The 22,559-nt window shown below is 42.5% G+C and overlaps 1 protein-coding gene across 4 annotated transcripts in view; it reads right to left on the reverse strand.

Annotated features, from left to right (window-relative positions):
• The window catches only part of PELI1 (pellino E3 ubiquitin protein ligase 1), a 70,924-nt gene extending 64,071 nt beyond the window's left edge, over positions 1 to 6,853 (reverse strand). The window contains exon 1 of one of the 4 annotated variants that reach the window (XM_090050532.1): positions 6,683 to 6,853. The gene's annotated coding sequence lies outside the window, so the exon portion shown is untranslated. Of the gene's footprint in view, positions 1 to 5,982; positions 6,005 to 6,630 lie in introns of those variants that run through there. The other 3 variants (XM_090050512.1, XM_090050522.1, XM_090050552.1) reach the window with 3 other exon arrangements.
• Positions 6,854 to 22,559: the final 15,706 nt, after the last annotated feature.

Raw genomic sequence — 22,559 nt, forward strand, 5'->3', positions numbered from 1 at the left:
CTCAATCAACCACGTAAGACACGTCGCCAGGGACAGGAAAGTAAAGATGCAATTATGATGGATAACCTATGTAACAATCACATGGGTGGGTGGTGGTGGGGAAAACTCATAGCTTCCCCTGGAACTCTGAAAGAGGCATTTTGCCTCTCAGCTCAATTCTTATAGGAGTTTGAATCATGAACAATGACATAACAGAAATGTTTCATTGGATGCTTGTTTTACATACATAAAAGAAAGCTTTGCATTTCCATGAACAAGATTCTGTCCATGACTTACGTTAAGCCTGACTTTTTGCTTTGACAATATTCTTCCATACCTCAAACAGACAAAGCTGAAGAATACCAAGAACATCATTCACAGTCAGTATGCTAAGTGAACAAAAAGTATACCTCACTTTGAGATACTAATGTCTACTGCCCTAAACACACTGTACACTCACACACATCACTGTTTAAATGTAACATCTTCTTTGATTATACAATGAAATACTGTAGTGAATCAACCACAACATGCATTTATTTCCTACCATGGTTAAGCATTCCTCAGAGTATTTAAAGCAGCTCAGGGAAAAGCAAACTAAAGCCAAATGAAGAAGGGGAAGAAAGTGGATGGTGGGAAAGAGCAAAACTGACATATTTTTAGAATTAGCAACTTATCCCAGGAGGTCCATTACAGAAGGAAAATGAGCTACAAGTTTTCTGAAAGGAAGTGAATGACTTTATATTAAGTCTCCATGTGTGATGCATTTTATTTTTCTCCAAACCTCATACCAAATGTATAGTTTACCTACACAATGACAACAAACAGCTAACTTATTTTTCCAGTTGAACTTAGTTTTAAGGCCTAATTAAGCCAATACTCTTCATCCTATAAATATCATAGTAAAATATAAAAGCATCAGGCAAGTGGAAAGAATATTAAGATGGCATTAGAGATACACAGGAGCAGTGATCAACATGGAAAGAGAATCCACATGTGCATTAACACTTTGAAGAAGAAAAAAATCCCAAGACCCTTCCCTAAGAGTTCTTAAAAGGCTGTTTCTCTGTCCTATGACTTGTTTTGGAATGAAGCAGCTCTTGGACAAGTTTGCTACTATCTTGCATGGAAAGGCTATAAAGCTACTACTTCACTACATATTTAACACTGCTGATTATTACATTTACTGATCATCAATGAATTAGAACAGAAAGATTATGAAAATGGTGCAAAAGGTACAGCCTACAGCAGACTGGTATTTTCAGTATGAAAAGTAAGGAAGCAGAATATTCTACAGGTCTAATGCTGGTCCTGGAATTAATTTAATGGATGGCCTTGGGCACTTGACTAGGGCCTCATTTTATTCTTATGAATGACAAATGGAAAAGAATCAGACCCTTATTCTTTCCACCCATCTCTTTCTTTCCTCTGTAACTTAGGGACATTACCAAAGGGGTAAAGAGAAGGAGAGTAGATTTTTAAATGCTGGTAAAGATTTTTCCAAAGTTATAACTGCAAATGTACTGCATACCTGAAAATAACTATTCATTCAAGGGGATGAATCAGTTCACAGGGAAGGCCATAATCCATTTAGCCTCAGTTACTTTTAGGGAGAATTTGAATTAATTATGGAGTCGTAGATTTTAAGGTCAAAAGGAGACATTGTGACCATCTAATCTTACCTCCTGCATAATATGGAGCATAACGTCTCCCCATGCTACTTTTTCATAAAGTCTATTTAGTGGCTGATCTAGGGAATATATTTTAAAGAAATAGCTAATCCTGATTAAAAGCTTGCTAGATGGAGAAAGCACAACATCTATTGGTAGGATGCTCCATTGGCCACCTTCTACCGTTACTATTTTGCACCTTACTTCTAGCATACATTTATTTGGCTCCGACTTCCAGCAACTGGATCAATTAGGACTTCTTTTCTGCTAAAGGGCTTGTCTACACTACAAAACTATGTGGCCATAAGGAGTTTTTCTGCCAGCATATAGCTACACTAGTTCTTTGAACAACATAAACTGACAAAAAAAAAACCAAAAAAAAAAAACAACTCTTCTTGCAACATAACTAAGTGAAGACCAGCAGTTTGCCAACATAGCTATGTGAGCCAGCAGGCTTGACTTTACTCCGTGCCTCTAGCTGACATAGTTATGCTAGCAAACTTCTGTAGATAGGCTGACCTAAAGAGCCTTTTATTACCAGATTTCTTCTCCTCACATGTACTTACAGACTATGATAATGAGTTTGGTTCCGTCTTCTGTTTCCTACTCCTGTTCCTGGGAGACAGATAACGTGGCTTGTGGGTTCCCAAGAAGTCTGCACGCTGGCAGGAAGGGGAAGCCCTGGCCACTCAGACAGCAGACAGCCCTGCTTTACACTATCACTTTAAGGTAGCTTAGGAGGTTGAATAAGCTATCACAAGGCGGCAAAATGGTAGCCAGGAGTGGTGGGGTGTTGCAGAAGTTTAATCCCTTTGTTCAGGAAAAAAAATTGCCAGGTGTAAAACTAGGCTTGGGTTTGGTCCAAGAATGTTACGTTTTTATCAGACGTACTGACCACACATTGATGCCTCTTCTGAGAGTGATAGGGAGTCAGCAAATAGTGACTATTTCAGCTCATGCTGCCAAGGTCAGCAGGCAATAAATTAGTTTACTATACTCCAGAAAAACAGAGACCCAGATCCTGTTGATCTGAAAATGCCTCCACACAGGCAGAAACAAGCAACTAGAAATGCAGCATTCATCTTCAGCCCTACATTTAAGTGCTCTCCTGTCCCCAAAGTATATCTGATAACATGTTCACCTAATAAGCAACACAATGACAGGATTAAAGCAACTGGTATCAGTACAGTGGTCACGTACCTGCAGCACAGAGTTCCTATCCAAGATGACAGAATATCTTTCTGCAGTGGCCTTGAGATGGTCTAGTCACATTGTCACGGGCACCTTCAATGCCTGCTTGCAGGAAGGGTCCTCTGTTCACTCAAGCTAATGAGGAATTGTCCCATGAAGCTCATCTCAGAAAGCAGTCATAGTCTATATGTTGGTTATAGGATGCGTTTAGAAGTCACGGGTATAAATGCAGGTAAACTTTGGCATTGGCATAGGAATGCCATCACCTTCTCCATTTACACCACTTCTGTTCCTATGACTGCACTCTTGAAAAATCAATAGAACACAATGGATTTTGAGGGAGATTACTGTCCTCTCCACTTTGATGTGTTAATCAAAGTTTTGATGGGACTTTAAAAGATGATGGAAACTGAGGCTTGGCAGGACTTTCTATAAATAAACATACTGTGTAATCCCAGGAGAACAACTTCTAAAGGCTAACTTCTTCACAGAGCAAGAGTTGTACTCTAGTGCAGTGGTCTCCAAACTTTTTTGATCGCGCACCCCCTATCAGCAAAAATTTTTTGAGCACACACCTCCAATATATATACATACATATACACACACACACAGAGAAATAGAAATTCTAATATTTTCTTCCCGTACCCCAAAGGATCATCTTCTTGCACACTCCCTGGGGTGCGTGCACCTCACTTTGGAGACCATTGCTCTAGTGACTTGACTTCCAGATGAAAAGGAAAATGGCCAGAATGACAATGGTATAAGATACTTCCAAGGAGATTGATTAGAGCATAAAGCATTTTTTTAAACTTGTTTTTGTATACATATATATATATAGCTAGCTAGCTAGCTATAGCTAGCTATACACACACACACACACACACACACACACTTTCAAACCGTCTACAATATAATTTTTCTGAGCAAACCATGATTTCAGTTCAAGACCACCATTTTTCTACTAACAAGCTGATGGAAACACATAACCCTTACTGCTTTTAAATGGCAAAGTGGTAACAGGCTAAGGTTCAACTTTTATAAGGGCATTTGAAGCATTAGGACTCGTTTCTGTCCTGTCACAAAACATTTCACTTCTCAAGTTTTCAAGAAGTTTCAAATTCTGTGAAGGTATCAATACTAAGCACATTACAAACTAGGAGTATTGTTTGAAAGCAGGTTGTGTTGAGGAAGGTTTACTGAAACAAATATGGATAACAACATACTTAAATTTTAAGGGAAAATGAAAATACAAGTGTGGCATGCCAATCTGCCCAGTATTCCCTGCTGCCCATTTACTATATTAGAACCTAGTGATAGAGGTAAAATACAGGAGTTTAGGGTCCAATCCTACAGACATATTTTCTGAGAAATGGGGATCACCCTCAACTCCACATAAATTTGATGGAAACCATGGGTGTTTGGCACCTCACTGGATCAGGGTCAACCCTGCCCCCCCCACCAAAGTCTCAACTTCATCACCATTCAGATAAAATGAATTTACTGAACTGAAGACACAAAATACATTTTGGTGAAGCAAAAGGTCTCCTGTCACAGCATATAATATACCAACCAACATATCTTATGACACACAGAATTGAAAGGAAACAGAAACTAGATCAGATGGAAACGTGCTCACTTTTTCCCACTGCCTCAATGGTATTTAGCAGGGCTTGACCTAGTTCCTGCAGTGTCTCTTTGCTGTCATTTCCTTAGACTATTAGTGCAGTTCTTAATCTAGAGACTAATGAAGGAAAGATTGAAGAAAACAAGCTAGCCTTTCTCTGTTAACTTTCACTACCAAGAACTTCTGTGATCTGAGCAATAGGTTTCACAATGCCCAGCAAGTCTCTTTACAGAACAAAGCAAGAACAACTGCTTCCTAACTGTTAATATGATGCAAAAGTTTTAAACCTTAAAGCAACGCTTTACTCCTTTCTAATGAATGAGTACCTGAAGGTAGATTTGATTTCTGACCATCCCCTTAGCCCAGGAGCGGGCAAATATTTTGGGCAGAGGGCCACCTATTGAGTTTTGGCAAGCCATCGAGGGCCGCGTGACAGGCAACCCAGGGCAGATTAATATTAATTTTCTAAATTTTTTAGGGGCCCTGTGGGCCAGATAGAATGGCCTGGCGGGCCGCATCTGGTCCCTGAGCCACATTTTGCCCACCCTTGCCTTAGCCAAAGCATCATTTGTTAGCTATCCACTCCTTGTTTTTTTGGATCAATAAGGGGACCAGAGAGTTTTATTTTTCAAGATAAGTTATGTGCTGCGCTCTCATTTTCTTTTTAAGGAGACTTATTCTTCAATTAAAAAAAAAGCAACAGTAATACTGAATTTGCTGCTCATAAAAGGAAGGTACAAATGCTTTTGCCTTCAGGCAGATGCTGTGCTCCCCTGTCCCTATAACTGTTGTTTCTGGTTCTGGGCTTCCTGATAGCAGAGAACAACATACATATACTGAACTGTATTACTGTTTTCCAAAATACCAAGATTATGAGAAGACTAAACTACTTGCTTTCATCTGGAAACTCAGTACTTATTTTGATCTCAGCTAGCTCAGTCACACAGACACTAACGTTTAACCCAAAGAGAAAGATATCCTCATGTTATTTCTGAGCTTGCTAAGCATTACAATGCTCACTAAGCACTTTCCACAAACATTTCGGTCTGAACATTCAGTCACACTGCAGGCTTTCGTTCTCTGGCACACAAATGCTGAAGAACACATCACCAACAGGTCAGATTTTCTCTGTAAATATGAAGTGTTGCAAAATAGAAACAAGAAATAGCTTTTTTCCTTCCCATCTCTCATTTCCCTGAAAAATTAAAATGAGGAGGATGGGGGAGGAATCTGTTCAAAAGGAAACCCTGGAGTTCAGCCTATTACCAATGACATTTACAGAATGGTACAAAGGATCATATCATTGGGACTACTCCTGCTTTGAGCAGGGGGGCTGGACTAGAAGACCTCCTGAAGTCCCTTCCAACCCTCATTCTCTGTGATTTTAAAAGGTCAGTTACAAGCCCAAACAGGCATCTGGTGGGTAAAGGCAACATGAAACAAAAAAGAGGCAACCTCCCTCCCACCCCTACAACTCCAGCTAAACTACAACCTCCATAAACACACCTGAGAGACTACCTTTTAGAGATCCAGCCAGGACAGATCCGGAGTTGCATGGAGCAAATAGGGAGCTGCAAGTTCTCCAAATTAAGCAATTCATCAAAAATGCCCACCCACTCCCTCACAAAAAGAGGTGTTAATCAAAGAAAACAAACAAACAAACAAAAACTCTTCTCCAAAAATAAAACAATAAAAAAATGCTAGGGGCAAGTGGCGCTCTTGTTTCTCTCTCTCCCTTGCCTTTTAAATGCCTGCCCCACCTCCCTCATGCCTCTCTGCAGTTGTATGCGATGGGGGAGGAGGGAGGCCGGGTTGTTTAGGGGAAAGTTGGGCTGGAGAGATTGTGAGGCGGGGGGAGGAAGGAGACATCTGGCGGGGCACTGAACGCAGCTACAAGGCGGAATCAACGCTGAGCAGACAATAGGGGCCGGCACCTCTCGGCCGGGAGGGAATGGGGACTGCCTGCCGGCGCGGCCGCACGGCCAGCCCGAGGGGCGCAGGTGAGGGCCGGGCCGGCCTTTGTTTTGTTGTGCGGCCTCAGCGCGGGCTGCGGGCACAGCTTTGAGCTGCTAAAGGAAATGAAGTCAGAGTTCAGCGGCAGCCCCTACCCACCACCCCGTACACAGACACACACACGTAGACACACACGCGAGCGCACGTACGTACATACGGATACGGACACGGACACGGACACGGACACGCGCGCCGCGCTGCTCACCGGGGCGGGCGCCGCGATCCCTGTTGTTACGGGTCCCCGTAGCGGCTGGGCCGGGCTGTATGTCTGCGCGCGTACCAGCCGAGGACCGGCGGTGCCGGTGGGCAACTGCCGTAACGGCTGCCTCAGCCTCGCGCCGCCGGGAGGCAGAAGCAGTGGTGGGGTGAAGGGAAGGGGGAGGAGCTGGTGAGTGGAAAGGGGCGGGTAGGCTGTGACATCACGGCGCAGCGCCCCGCCCCGCCCCCCCCGGGCGCCTGGGATCTGTAGTCGGCCAAGGGGCTTCCAGCCACGCCCCCTTCCCCCTTCCCTGTCACCTCGCTTGTAGCGGCGGGCCCATTCCCGCTTTGTCTTGCTTTGCATGTAGTTCCCGCCTCACTTCGGGCTGCCAGAGACCCGCTGCTGAGACACAGCTGGCGCCAAAGGGGCTGGGAGTGGTCCCACACCCCCGCTCCCCTCCCGTGAAGCACTCAGTTTGGAGCTGGCCAGATGTTGAAAGTGCCCCTCCTCAGCCCAGGCACGACAGCTGCTGGACAAAGCTTTCAGGCCGTGCTGTCCAGCGAGCCTGTCTCCCAGCTCAGTTGGGCCCATAAAAGAGACGGCAAAAGGCCACAGCCTCTGGGACATTCCCTGCATCAACAAGGCACCCTGCAGCGCTCATTGGCCTGTGCTTTCCCAGGCGCCAGGAGTGCCTGTGTTTTCAGACTTCAGGGATGTATTTGGTAGCTGTGTTGGTCTGAGACAAAAAGGAATGCTGAACTCCCTCAAACGTGTGGTTCAGAGATGATACCTTTTATCTAACCAACTAAGATAATTTTTTTTGCCATTTCTTGGTTCAGAGATGTTACCTTTTAGACAACCAACTAAGAGTTTGAGAGTTTTACATTTCTTTTTATGTGTTTTCATACTGCTTGCATGTATTCCTCCAAATAAAGGCCTTGTTTTTGGGCAGCCTGTGTCTTTGTCTTCGGCAGCATACTGCACATTGGGAAACTGAGGAAGGGCTGGGGGGGTGCTGACTGGTCCTAGGTCATGCAGGGCATGTGAGGCAAAGCTAGTCAGACTTTCTAGCTTCTGACTCACAGCTGGGATGTAATAGTCATAGAAACAAGGAAGTGCTGTGAGGCAACCTTCGTCATGTGATGATGCTGTGAGAATCCCTGGAAGAGTTGTTTTGCTAAATTATGGCCAAGCCCAGAGAAAACAGCCCAGAATGGCAGTCACAGTTGGCTGATTTTACCTTTCCAGTCCACAGCTCATGGTACATGGAGATAACACTCGCCTGCCTCACAGGGTTATCATGATGCTTGACTGATAAATGTTGCAGCATTGAGATCCCTGGATGAAAGGCCCAGTAGAATACAAACTATTAACATTAGATTTTCTAGTTTCCTCCTCATCTAGTGAATCAGAGCTATTCAGTGGCACAACATGCATCCCACAGACCTGCAGCTCTCCTCATCTTGTAGCTACACAGTGAGCAGAAAGCTGGTCCATGCTAGGATTTTCATCCTGGCTGAGGCAACCCATTAAGATATTCTCTTTGAATTAAAGGAAAAGCAAATAAATGTAAGGACTGTGGGCACATATTTTCGATTCTTAAGTGGTTGTATACACAGAAGAATATTAGGCTTAGCCCTTAGGATCCTGCCATGCATAGTGTTGCATAGGCTGAGCACCCAGTGATGAGGCAGAGAATGATATACTGGAAGAAGTCAGGAAAGAAATCGGCTCAGATCCAAAGGCCACCAGCTGTGATTCATCACCAGCACTTCAGATGCACACATATTTAAATTTTGGAAGATTATTAAAGTATTAAATGGTTTATGAGAATTCCGATGAGATACACTTGAAATGGCAGATTTTTAAGTTATGAGTTGCAGTGACTGTTGATACACATATACATACATATGTATGTATGAGTGTATACTATATAGTGTGTCCACACATATACACACCAAGTATTCTTGCATGTATATCAATTATTATTAATAATCTTTTGTATTTCAATAACCTCCTCTCAGCTGAGATCAGAACTTCATTTTGCTAGGCAATGTATAAACACATAAAAGGGACAGTTCCTTTCCTGGGATCTAAATCCCAGACTGGACAGACAAAGGGACTACAGGGAAAACAGAGTCACAGAGTGACAGAGGTGAATGCAAGTAAATGTAAAAGACTTTTTTCTGATATGGCAGTTTTATACCCATTTTGTTCAGGACAAACAGCTCTACCCCAAGCACCAGGCATGCTGGAACCAGGCCCCTCTACAGAGAAATCCATGTTTAGCAGATTTTAAAATGTTTGAGACCAAATAATTCCTGGTAAAACGAGAACCTAACTGGCATAACTGCAAAAGCATACTGCACATATTGTTAACATCATCTACATCCTGTTATTGTTTCCATTACAAGAGCATAAGCTGGGTAGATAACGAGAACCCTCAAGTCTTGCTGGTTTCCCCTAGCAAGAGGCACTCAGAAGGTTGCAGGAACACTCCCTAAATCTCTCCATCCTGCCATTTTTAACCTGACAAGAATATTTTACACTGAGCTGACATTTCACTTGGACTTGAAAAAACAATCATTCACCCTGAATATCTCAATGTTCTGAAGGAAACGCCTTGCAACCCTCCAACAAACAACAAACTGCAGCATTTATGTATGTTTATTTTATTTCAGCTGTAAATGTGGCAGAATATGAAATGTTTGTTTCATAAAATAAATTACATTTTGAAACATCATATAAATTCTAGATCCTTGCAATCCCTACCATGAGGTACTCTGGGCCTGAAATATTTCCCAGTGAAGTAAATGTCCAAACTTGTTCCCTTCACCAGGAAAAGGGACAGATCTTTTACTTCAAAGGAAAAGAGTGGTAATACAGGGTCTGTCCTACTAGACAAATAGTGCAACAAAGGGTGACAAAAGTGGGCTGAGGCCAGAGCATCAGGACAGCAGAAGCAACAAACAGACGATGAAAGCAGCCAACCATAAACAAATTAGCTTTAAACCATGGGATTTATGGCAGTTTTATTTGATGGGATATAAAACTGCCCACTGTAATGTTCTATTACTTGTCATAACATACAAATCTGCCATTTCAAATATGTCTTATTAGAATTCTCATAAATCATTCAATACTTTAACAATGACAGCTTTAAACCATGGAGTTTAATGCTAGTTTGCTTATGGGCAAAATTATGCCCCCTGGCTGTTCTCAGATGCTGTTTAAGTCACTCAGGCACAGCTGCTCAAAGGCAGGGCTTGCCAACTTGGAGCATGGGTACCACAAGTGGCATGGACAACCTCTGTGTATGACGTGTAACAGCTCAGGGAGTTAGCAGGCAGCACAGTGGCAAATAGGGCAAAAACCAAAAACCAGAATAACAGATTGGGTAGGGAGTACAGGGAAGGAAGCAGAAGACAGAGCAGCTGAACAGGCAGGCATCACAGGGCTAGGAACAGAAAGCAGAGCAGCAGAGCAGGCTGGGGAATGGGATTGGAGTTACACTTGGGGAGTCTGTGGAGCTAATTTGTGGCACTTCTACCAAAAAGATTGCCCCATGGTGCTCAGAGGTATTTAGGCAACTATCATTGAAATCAATAAGATTCTAATGGAAACTTGGCACCTAAATACCTTTGAGGATCTGGCCCTTATAGATTAATCTTTATTAGTAATGGTAGTATTAGGATAGCACATAAGGGCCCTAACTCAAATGAATTGCCCCCAGTGAGAAAGAGCCCAGCTTACACTCAGACGGAGAAAGAGCCCAGTACAGACAGACAGGCTAAGTGCAGACATTTGGGGAGGTTAAATTGGGTTGAAAATGGCTGCCCAATTTAAACTTAGCTTGTCCTGGTGCTGACCTTACACTTATAGACCTGGTCTCAGTGACCGGCAATCAGTCTAAACCTGTAACTTTACAGAAGTTTCATGCACACAAACTGGTATAAAAACTGCAGAACCCGATTTACCATAAACCTGGATCTATGTAGTATCAGACTTGTTTGATTTAGGTCAAACCAGCCCATGGAACTTCTGTCCACTTCCTCTGCGCAGCCCCAGGGCTGGGAAAACCCAGCCACTGGCCACAGCCTTGGGGCTGCTCTTCCCCCCACCCCTGCACTGGGCTAGCTTTTCCCCCCGACCAGCCTTCCCTCTCACCCCCCATCCTACAAGCCACTCTGGATGCAGCCACTTTTATCAGTGTTTGCTGCTGCTGGACCTAAGCAAGTAAGTCCCAGTGGGGGGGCAGGGTAGGAGGGACGCCCCATCTACCCACTGCCTCCCATCCCCAAGCAGATCCCCACCCCCGCTTCTAGCTCCCTCATCTTGACTTACCTGCTATGGGGCAGCCATTTTGAATTGATTTCACCTTGTCCCTGTTCCCCCAAATGTCTGTCCTTAGCCACAAAGTGTATCTGTGCTAAGTTGCTATTGTCCTAAATAGTTCCGGTAATGAAGACAACAGCCAACACTGCCAAACTGCCAGAGCACATGGCACACCTACCAAAGCACACCCTAGGAAGGTACCGACTGCTGAATGGACAGCAGGAACAGAAGTGTCTGCCTTTGCCTTCAGAAAGTCGGAGAAGGTTTACTGCAGCAGGTGGAGGTAGAGCCACCCTGCCTTGCATAACACAGGAGTCTGTTGCCACAAAGGGGCTTTGAGCATGCATGTAAACTAGCGCAGAGTAGCCAGTTAGTGGCAGCCTATCTAAACGCAAACCATGGTTTGGCTGGTATTAACACCTCTGTTAGGGTAACCAGTGCCTTGGGATCTTTGACAACCATAAATGTTTAAGACATCTTGTGTATTTCACATTTTGATGATAAGAAGTCTCTTCAGGAGCTGCAATCTGTTCAAAGCAGTTGCTTGGATTATACATGGTAGAGGGGGTGTGTGTGTGTGTGTGTGTGTGTAGAAAGAGAGGTGAAAGTGTGTGCGTGTGTGTCCGTGTCTGTCTGTGTGTCCAGTGTGTGTGTGGAGAGGGAGAGAGGTGAAAGTGTGTGCGTGTGTGTGTCCGTGTCTGTCTGTGTGTCCGGCACTGCAGGGAGGGGCCAGGCCAGCCTGAAGAGCTTCCATGCGGGGAGGAGGCCTCCAATTTTCTTCTTGCCTCGGGCCCCAAAAATCCTTAATCCGCCGGCCTTCCCCTCCCCTCCGCTGGACTCAGTGCTGCTGTGGCAGCTTTCTAGTGATGGCTCCAAGCCCCACTCCCCATGGGTGGCAGCACCCAGGGAGGGAGGGGCGGTCTTGACTGGCCCAGGGCCCATGACTTTGTTTGCCTAGGGCGCACTAAAGGGTTAATCCAGCCTTACAGTGGGGGAGATCCTGATACCTATGTGCTACTTCCTTGGGCAAACTTCCTTTTCTCCTCTTTCTCTGAGGTTACTGTACAGAACCACAACAACTCTAGCTTCTGTGCATTGTACAGAACTCAGGAATTTTTCCTTATGACCATATGACCATATGAATATGGCACATGTGCCTCTCACAACCCTACCTAACTAGCATTATGTAGTTGAGCTGAGAGACCCTCTTGTGAATAAAATCCACATGCTGAACAAAGCAACAATCAGAAGAAATGTAAGCCTAACTCGGGTCACGTTAATACATAATGAATCGGCACTTGCAGTTTTATATTTTTCTAACCTGACTGCTTCTCATGCGTGAAAAATTCTGCATATCACAGCCATGGCAAGCTGCCAAGATCCTAGCCAACTATATAAGCCTGTGCTTGTATGTGTGTATATAGAGAGACAGATGTTTGTATATCACAAACCTTTATAACTATACAATGAAAAATAAGTATGGCGCACTGCTTTGGCATTATGGCTGATGTTTGTTTTATCAATTTTGCTAGATATTTTGTTCAAATAAAATACATATTTGAATTAAATTACTAGAAATAATATTTCAGCTGATGAACCCTCCTTATGGCAATAGGAAGATATAAGGTATTAGTTAGCTTTATGCTATTTTCCCCCACAGTTTGAAGCCTGAATGTGGCCTCTGATTTTATTTTCTCTTTCTTATATACCATTAAAATAATAAATAACTATATTAACAGGGGAAAATACTAACATATGTAGAAAATGGCTACCAAAATTAGAATGATCTTGAAAAATTGTTTTAAAGGTCATTTTGAATAACTTGTTTTAGTTTTGTTGAAAGAAAACTCCTCCTAGAATAATTAAAGGGGGGAAACTAAATAGCATACAGTACCTATTTATCTCCCACCTTCATGTTAATTACCTTCATTATAACATATAGAAGAGACCATTCATATCATTCAGGCCTGATCTACATTACAGAGTTTTGCTGAGGTACTTGAGGGAGTGAAAAAAATCCCTCCCCCCCAGTCAATGTAGCTGCGCCAGTGAAATTTCTAATGTGGAGTTAACTATGCTGACAGAAGAGGCCTTCTGCCAGCTTAGTTAATGTGGTTCAAGGAGATGCTGTAAATATGCTGGCAGAAAAACCCTTTCTGTCAGCACACACTACATCTTCAGTAGGAGACTGTGCCAACATAGGTATGCTAGCACAGCTACAGCAGCAGAGACTCTATTATCCAGACGAGCCCCAGTCTGACCTCCCATATAAACACAGGCCTAAGGCTTCCCTGAATTAGTTCTTGTTTGAACTAGAATATATGCTTCAGAAAAGCATCCAATCTTGATTTTAAAAAAATGTCTGTGATGGAGAATATACCACAACCCTTGATAGTTATTCCAGTGGTTGATTACTTTCATAGTTAAAAAATATGCATCTTACACTGAGTCTGAATTTGCCTAGTTTCATATTCTAGCCATTTGTACCTTGTACCTGAAGAGTCAATGATCAACGTTCTGTTCCCATGTCAGGATTTATAGGCTGTAACCAAGTTATGCCTTACATTTTTCTTGAAGCAAAATAGATTGTGCTCTGGACTCTCTCATCACGAAGCCTGCTTTCCAACAATAGTAAACATTTTGTTCTTCTTGGAATTGTCTCCAATTTATCAATATCCCTCTTGAATGGTGAACTACAGAAATGGGTGTAGTATTCAAAGCATAGTTACTGCACCAGTGTCAAATACACAGGTATAACCTCCCAAGATTCTTTTGTTTATAGGATCACATGTTAACCACAGAGTTGTGCTGGGAACTCATGCTCATCTTAAGAGTATAATTTCCATACCCTTCTGTAGGTTCACTTCCTGTTCTTTCAGGACTTGATCTTGTTTTCACTGAAATCAATGACAAAGCTCCCATTATTTTCCTGTGTCTCTGCTTCTTATCAGGAAGAGGCACATGTGCCTCTCTAGGGAACAGATGTGTATGAGTAATTGAATGAGCTTGTGAATGTGAGACATAGTAGAGCTGATGATTTCAGTGAGGTTGTGTTGCATTAAGGGCTACTACCAAAGCAGGAGAAAATGATTAGCGACAACATTTCAAATTCACAATTTCCCCCTTACTTTACATTGGGCTATCTGCTTTCTTCTGTGTGGTAAAAAGGGCTAGAAGAGGCAAAAAAATTGCTGAGTAAGTAAGTGTGCGCCATGGGAAAATAATACCAGTGCTATTATAATAGCCATTACTAATACTTAGCACTTATATAATGCTTAACATGTTCAACACTTTTTACATACCTTAACAAATGAATTGCTCAACATACCTTTGAAGCAGGTAGATGGTGTTAATAGATAGTATTATAATCCAATTTATGTAAAGAAACTCAGACACAGCAGTGTGAAAAAGGTGCCCGGAGCAAGGCAGAACCTTAGCTAGAAATTAGGAGATCTTGGGTTCTGGCCCTAACACACAGCTAGACTGCTGCTAGACTATCAGTGGCTGATAGTTGTATCTCTAGATTTTAAAAACCCTGTTGATATTGCGTTGGGGAAGATAAAGCGCTTCCTTTAAAGAGCAGAGCTTGCTGTCTTTAAGATTTGGGTCCCTATGACTTTTGTAGTAGGCAACCTTCTAGACCATATGGTGTACACTTCAGAGATCACCAGGACCATCAACACATATGCTTAGGCAGGAGCATGAAGGAGTGAAGGCTACCCAGATCTTCCATGCCCCCTTTAGACATTACCTGAAGGATAGAACAAGTGCAGAACTTCAACGGCTATAGTGATGTACACGCCCAGGTCTCCCACACGGTAGACAAAGTTTCTACCACTGAGCCACAATAGCAGGTACCCTGGCATTATATCACTCCAAATGACTCCTGTTGGAATTATTTATATTTTGTTATAATGAGTGGGAGTTTTAACCAGTTACAAATTGCTGCTCAGGCCTTGTCCACACTGGGGAGTCTTCTGGCAGCACTTATATAGCAAACAGCAGACTCCATGAGGAAATTGCCAAAGCAATGTGCTACTTGAGGAGCCCAGTGGATGTGTCCACACACACATTTACTTTGTCTTAAATTTACTGCGCAGTAAATTATTATGCAGTAAGCAGCAATAGGCCAGCATCTATACGTGCGACATTAACACTGTGTGGACTGACTTGGGACTAAAGTTAGTCCCAAGTCAGTCCACACACACAGTATTACTGTGCAGTAAGGTGTCTATATGTGCAATACTGCACAGTAACTAATTGGATGTAAATTTACACTCAAGTCAGCGTAAGTTGCCATAATTACTGCACAGTACGGGTATACTCATATAGACACGCACCCATGCTGTGCAGTAAGTTTGGTTACTGTGCAGTAAATGTGCACTTGTAGACACATTCAGTGTGGAGCAGACAGCAGTCCCTTTTGAAGTACCTGATGTGGTTTTACCAGAGTGGTCTATCCACTTTACCTCAGATCATATATTCCCTGGGAGGGAGCGGAGCAGGGAGTTTACAGATTTGTGTGGATCAGGTTTAGACATTTTTTGCCAACTACACCATAAAGAGTCTGGGTGCTGGTTCTGTAGTAACTTTTGTTAGTTTCAGTCCCCAAGCCACAGGAACATGTAGCTCAGTTTTCTTCCCAGTCCACTGCCTTTTTAGATAACAAGCAGTTTATGACCAAGTTTTAGGAGCATCTCATTACTGTCCTCTTTTGTCTACCCCATAGCAGCCAAAAATATTATGATGCTTTGTTCCTGGAAACATTTTGATTCCATTTGTCCTGACAATTTGCTTATCCAGTTCTTGCTTGGAGACAGTTCCAGTTTAGTTTAAGAACGAATCAAATTTGCAAAACTATTCTTGTTCTAGTGGGAATGGTTTGTTTTATTTCTTGAAGGGTTTTTATCTTGTTTTTTTTAAATGAGGACAACCTCAATTTGGCATTCCCATAATTGGGTTTCCTTAAATTATATGGGTCTCTCTAACATGAAAGAAGTCCTTTCAAGTTCCCCTGGAACAAAAGAAAAAAACTTTAATCCAGGGCAAATTTTCATTGAATTTAGTAGAAGCCATTGTTAGAATCCGGTCTTCTTAACTGAGCAACTTGGCAGCACCAAGCCTGGGGGCTGGTTTTTTCTGTTACAGTGATGCATGTCTTCCCATCCACTTGTTCCATTCAGCAGGGTACTGAAATATACAAGAAACTTTCCCATTCAAAAACAAACCAGAGAGGGTGAGCACATCCAGAACCAAAATAAAGCTGGTTCTGGGTGTCTAATTTTAGGCCTGCCCATCTTGAGAGCTCTCTTATATGGAATAGTATGTCTGTTGAGCCATTTCATTTGAGATCTGTTTTCCTCTTAGCATTGGAGCTTCAAGTTGTTACATGGGAAAACACTGCAGTGAAATCATCTTTGATATTTAAAAGAACAGTTTCTGTTTTCTGACAGCTACATACTGTTCTGGCATTTGTGTCTAACAGGCTTTCTGACTCGTATGCAAAACAAAAATGACACATGGAAGCCTCTATTGTTCCCAGCAGACAACGGATGTTTCTATGATCTTCCTGCAGCTAAAGAGGTAAGAAGCAGTAAGGACTTTCATCTAGATATTATCCCTTTCTGAACTTCATTATGGCCCAACTCAGGAAAGTAATTCACTCCCTGAACAGATTGGATACTTTGGTAGGATCCAGATGTGCAGGCATGTGTGATTTGTGGCGCCACAAACCTCTCTGCGGCACCACAAACCTCTCTGTGGCACCACAAACCACACATTGCACTTTAAACAGTGCACAGTGCAGCACTGGGGCAAAATTTGCTACTGGAATTTCCTGGTAGCACCCTCCTCCCCCCCCCAAAAAAAACAAAAAAAAAGTGCTGCAAAGCATGCTAGAGTGTTGCGTGATGGGACAAATGTGGAAACCGCACACTGAAGCACCCTGCATCCTACTCCATGGCTGCCTGGGGCGCAGTGTGCCTTGAGATGGGGCTCCATGTGCTTCAGTGTGGGGGCTCTGCAAAAGAGCACCTGTCCTGAATCACTCGAGACAGGGGAGCAGCCATGCTAGGCCTGCCGACTTCCCCACCTTGAGGCACAATGTGCCCCAGCTAGCTGGGAAGTGGCACAAGGTGCTTCAGCCCTGGGCTGCCTGATCCCCCATCTCCACTTGCCACTCCCTGGCTGGCTGGGGTACAGGGTGCCTCAGCGTGGGGACTGCCTGCCAGCTAGCTCTGTGCTGAGGCACCCAGCGCCGCCTTCCCCCACCTCCCAGCAGAACATGGAGCAGCAGGACAATGTATCCCACTGCAAACTGCACAAGCAGGAGCATGCACTACAGCACAAAGAAGTGGCAAAATTTGTGCCACTACTATTTGTGCTGCTGTAAATACATGCCTCTGCATGTGTGGATTCGGCCCTTGAATCACCACATGCCAGGTCACAGAACTTTCACAACAACAACAACAAAAGAAAACAAATTCATTTTAAGGACTAAAGTGACCCTACAATTTCAATATATCTTCTCTATTGTACCTAAGTCATTTGGACTCACTGGGCACATCTACACAAGATGCTTAATATGAAGAAGGGTGGGCAAAGCCCATGCTAATGCACAGTAGATTTAGTTTAATGTTTGTTTATGTGACTTAAAAAGTGGTTATCTGTACTAATGTGCAACAGTGCCGGTTACAGCACATTGAGTTAGTACCTGTCATTACAGGTACTAAACTTAGTACATCATTAATTATATTTATATTATATTATAATATATTTATATATATATTATATATTATAATTGTGGCACATTAATGAACATGTAGATGCACCCATATATCCTCTCAATCGGCCTAACACAGCCCCTACCTGCTATCCGCTACACCTATACAACACTATTCAAGTTGTTCCCATGGAAATGAACTCTGCATCATGCAGAGACCATTTCCAGGCAATTCTCTCAAGCCAGTCACATTTATGTGCTGTGGAGCCATGATATTTCCTCTGCATAAGGGAACGCCTGTGGCTGAAGAGTAGAGCCCAGAGTTGCCTACCTTATCTTAACTGATCATTTAATTAAAATAGCACAAATTTAAACCTGTCTGAACCAATAACATTTTAAGAGCAGCCAAAACTTTGATCTTAAATGTTTTTGAATAGCATACCATTTGGAATAGCAACTGTTACCATTACAGTATTGTTCTGCAGTATATCCTTGACTGGATAATCACCACAGTTCAACATGGTGATGTGTAATTAAGTCATTAGTCATAGTTCAGTCGCATGAAAATATTTTAGTTCCCACATTAAAGATGAACTCTTAATAAAAGCATTGTCATGCAAATCAACATTTACTCTCCAAGTGGCTGATGTAAGGCCATAGCTTTGTAACAGAGGCTAAAGGACAAAGTAATTATAATAATTAACAGCTATTTGGGGTCTTTATTAAAGAATGATAACATGTACATCATGCAGCATATTATAAACCCAAGGAATATTGGTCTGTGAACATTATTCAACATCAGGTCATCAAACTCATGACAAAGTACACCAAATTAATGAGTAAATCTGTCCTTTTCCATTATTATTTAGTAAATGTGAACGTGTAGTGCACCTGTGGCAGTGTGCGCATGCAGAGTAAGTAGGTGGATGTGTAATCATTGTAGTCAATCAGTCTGATCATGTATGCAGATTAAATTATGTTCTTTTCTACCAGTTAGAAATGTAATTTACTGACAGGCAATAAGCAAATACCTAACATCTTGAAGTATATTTGCAGAGATGTAGATTCAAGGGGCACGTTCCAATGGAAAATGGTAATGACTGAGAGAGCAGTGGAGGAAGATGGGCTGTTGCACCTTGAGTAGCATTTAGCTAGTATTGTGCTTATTTAGTTTATTTATTTATTTATTGAGTTTATTTGTGTTATAAACTCCTAGCTTGCCGAATTAATCATACTTCAGCCATTTCCAAGTATGTTAGGCAAAAAGTTGGGGCATGGAAAAGTACAAAGTTCACTCAAGTTCTTGTGCTCTGCCCAGTGACCAAATTTTGCTGCAAAAATCCTTATTTCCCATAGCAATATTAATTTAGACTGTCCCTATGTTGGGTCCCCTTAACAACAAATCTGAGCCTCCATTGCTTCTCCAAGATGAGTCATAAGAGGAAGACAAAACAATGTTTGCTGTCCCTCTTAACATTTTGCATAGTCCCCAAGAGCAGTGGCTGGCAGGATAGGACAATCAAGACAAACTGAAGATGTGAGAGACCCGCTGTAGAACCAAGTATTCCACAGTGCACAAACATCTGAAAGTCATGCAGAAGCTTCCTCACCAGCACCCAACCTCTCGATGCCACACCCAAGGAGACATGAGTACAGGTGTAGAAGCAGAAGCTGAAGAAAATACCTGACAGCAGAAAAATGGACCTTCTAACAGCTGAGTCCGTAGCACCTGGGGCTGACAAACCATGGGAAAGATGGCCATGTCTCAGTTGCCTATGTACTGGAGCCAGACACTCCAAGGAACTAATGAAGAGGTGAGGCTATACCATTAGTTCAACCACCTGTGAGTATGGCACAGAGCCTTAGACTATGCAACACCTGCTGCAGTGCCTGCTGCTTGAAGGCACCTGTACAATGAAAGACCTTGCAAGGTACAATAAATGAGCACAAGCATGTGTAACAAAATGGTCAAATGTGGTGTACAGACATGAGAAGAAGAAGAATTGCCAAAGGTTGTGATTCAGGGATAGGGTTTGTCATTTCTGCTGACTCAGCACTGCTTATCATAATTGCAATACCTCCAACCTGTTTTCAAGGAGAAAAAAATGAGGCAAGGCGCATTAAAATATGAGGTAAACTTCCTAGATGCTCCTAAGTGTTTTGGGAGTCAACATCCTACTGTCAAAAGTGATTTAGGCACCAGCACTAGTTTCATAATGGTATGTAGGTACTTTGCTCCTTTTTAGGCTCTTAACTTCCCATTGTATGCGTGGAATAGGAGTTAGGAGCCTAACAGCTTGTGGATCTGAGCCCTGTGACCAAATTTCTGAGAGACAGGTGCCTAAATATAAGTAAAACTCCAGTATCTGTGAAGAAACTCAGCAAGTACAGGCTCTGGTGATAGCCCTTCCCATTGCCTGTTCCCTTCGGGTACAAGTGGATTCTTCCTTGGAGTAACTGCATGCTGAACTAAACCTTTGCCTATGGTTAGTGTTCTGGCCTGATGATAAGAAACCTTGTGTGCATACACAAGCAAAGCCTTCACTTGTGCTTAAAGGCCCTGTGCATTTCATTGTCTTCGTAGCATTTGGACATTGATCCAAAGTTCAGACAAGGGCTGTGCTTTGTTTCTAGAGCTGCCCCTTACCTGATCATCTGCCTCATAACACAGCATCAGCGTGTTTCATGCCTTCTGCCCCCTGTATCTCAGTCTCATTACAATATCAATAGTAATTCAGAATGAGGGAGGGGCTTGGCCATCAGTCATCTCACTGGCATGCAGCCGAGTGAGCTGTACATGTGCTACAGACCAGGACAGGCTTCAATTATCCTCCCCTGCTCAAGCTTCCCTGTACAAGTCACCCGGTGATGCAAAGCTTTGTGTATGTTCCTCAACACCCGCCTACTGTCAGGGATAATCTACACGTGAGCATCCTGTACAGTGACAGAAGAAAGAAGCTACGTTTCAGCCTGTCTCACAGCAATCAGAAGTATATTGCAGAAATCAAGAAAGCGAATGCTTCTGTTGTAAGTGTCCAAGGCCTGGGAGCAGAATATGCCTTTAGTGGTGGGCCAAATGAGTCTGGTGTTGCCAATTCACAATACCAAGTGTTTTGTTTTTGTAAAGTCCCAGCTCCTGGAGTCACGTGGCTATTTGAGACTCACCGCTTTTAGAGTTTTTTGTTTTGTTTTCTTTTGATTAAGGTTTTAGCTTTCCAGGTTTCAGAAAAAAAAAGCTTGAAAATAGGGTCCTGAAGGCTGAGAAAAATAAGCAAATAAACACTCACAATTTACTATTATTATTATTTATTATATTTCATCTCATATTTTTAAGTCAGTCTCAGGAATTTTTAGTGCCGACTAACGAATGCTAAATGCACGGGCTGGCAGTATTGAAGTCCTACATACTCCCTCAAAGAACAAGCTGCAGGAGACCAGAACATACTAATATTGCCCTCATACAACCCACAACACTAACAACAGAATGGAAGGGGCAGGTGCTATTTCAGTAAGTCACATGTAAATGTATAATCGGTGAAATGAAAAATAGTCATGTATTAATCATTTGAACTACCATGACTGTCCATTGAATGATTACATAATACTTAACATTTTTATCCAAATCACATTATAAACATCAGCTAATTAACCTGCACAGAACCCACATGAGGGATGCTCACAGTAAGTATAATTCACTTCCTTTTACATTTGGGGAAACCGAGGCACAAAGAAGTGAAATGCTTTTGCCTAACATGCCTCTGCAAGTGAACCTTAGAGTTCGGTTAAGAATGTAGAAGACCTAGCTTTTATTACATGTTCAGACTAATAAGTGTTCCTCACATGAATCAATACATTGTGTGCTATCTGCATTTTAAAATAATATAAAAAGTAATGGAGAAATCTCAGCAGTGTAGGCATCATGGGTAAAATAATTATGCTCCACTTTCTGCTTGCTCTTTGGTTTTTGCGGGGAAAAAATACCTGGGCAAAACCTCATCTGAAGTTGAGGGAACTGCATCCATTTATAGATGTGAATCTGGTTCACAGTCTTTATAATGGGACCCATTATGTGCAAAGTTAATATAAGCAACAAAGCTGCTTTTGAGTTCCAGTATCCCAAAAAAAGCTCATGAAACCATAGACATCTATATTTTTGTTTGCGTTCAACATAAGCAGCCAAAGCTATTTTTTCTTGTGTTTTGGAAAAAAATTCTGTACTCTCAGCCTGAGAAGTCATATGCCAGAAAGCCTGTTTTAACTATGATTCAAGCCACATGAGCTGGCTGAACAGTAACAGTGTAATACCCTTTTTTTTCTTTTTCACTCCAAAATATGATTAAGATGGCGTCTTCAGGCTGGTCAGATTTGTAAAGGAGAAGGAGGTACCATTTCAATTGATCAAAGAAGTTAGTTAAAGACTAGGAGGCACCACTGGGTATGTCAGAACAGAACTAATTAATTTCAGTTCTGACTCCCCTTGAAAACAGAATCACTGTATTTCCTTGGCTGGCAAGAAAGAAATTGTATGATATTAAGTGCTGGCTGCTTGGATAAAATTATGGCCAGTAGTGAACTGACAAGGTTAGCAGAAGATCACAACATATCCAGGGGCTTTAAAGTGCTTATTCCAGAGTATTCCATGTGTTCAAAAATCGAGTCAGAATCCCTCACCAGATCACAAAACTGGCTTTAAAGATCAGGACATTTTACACATAATACATTCTGGGTCTTTTTATTTGCTGTTTTTATTGCGATGTGTTTTATTTCTATGTGCTCGATCAAGTTTGAGCTGTATTGATTCATGCTTTTGCACTTTTCTCTGAAACC

Source organism: Crocodylus siamensis, chromosome 1, assembly GCF_052110815.1.
Source record: "Crocodylus siamensis isolate JL-2025a chromosome 1, ASM5211081v1, whole genome shotgun sequence".
Taxonomy (NCBI): Eukaryota; Metazoa; Chordata; order Crocodylia; family Crocodylidae; genus Crocodylus; species Crocodylus siamensis.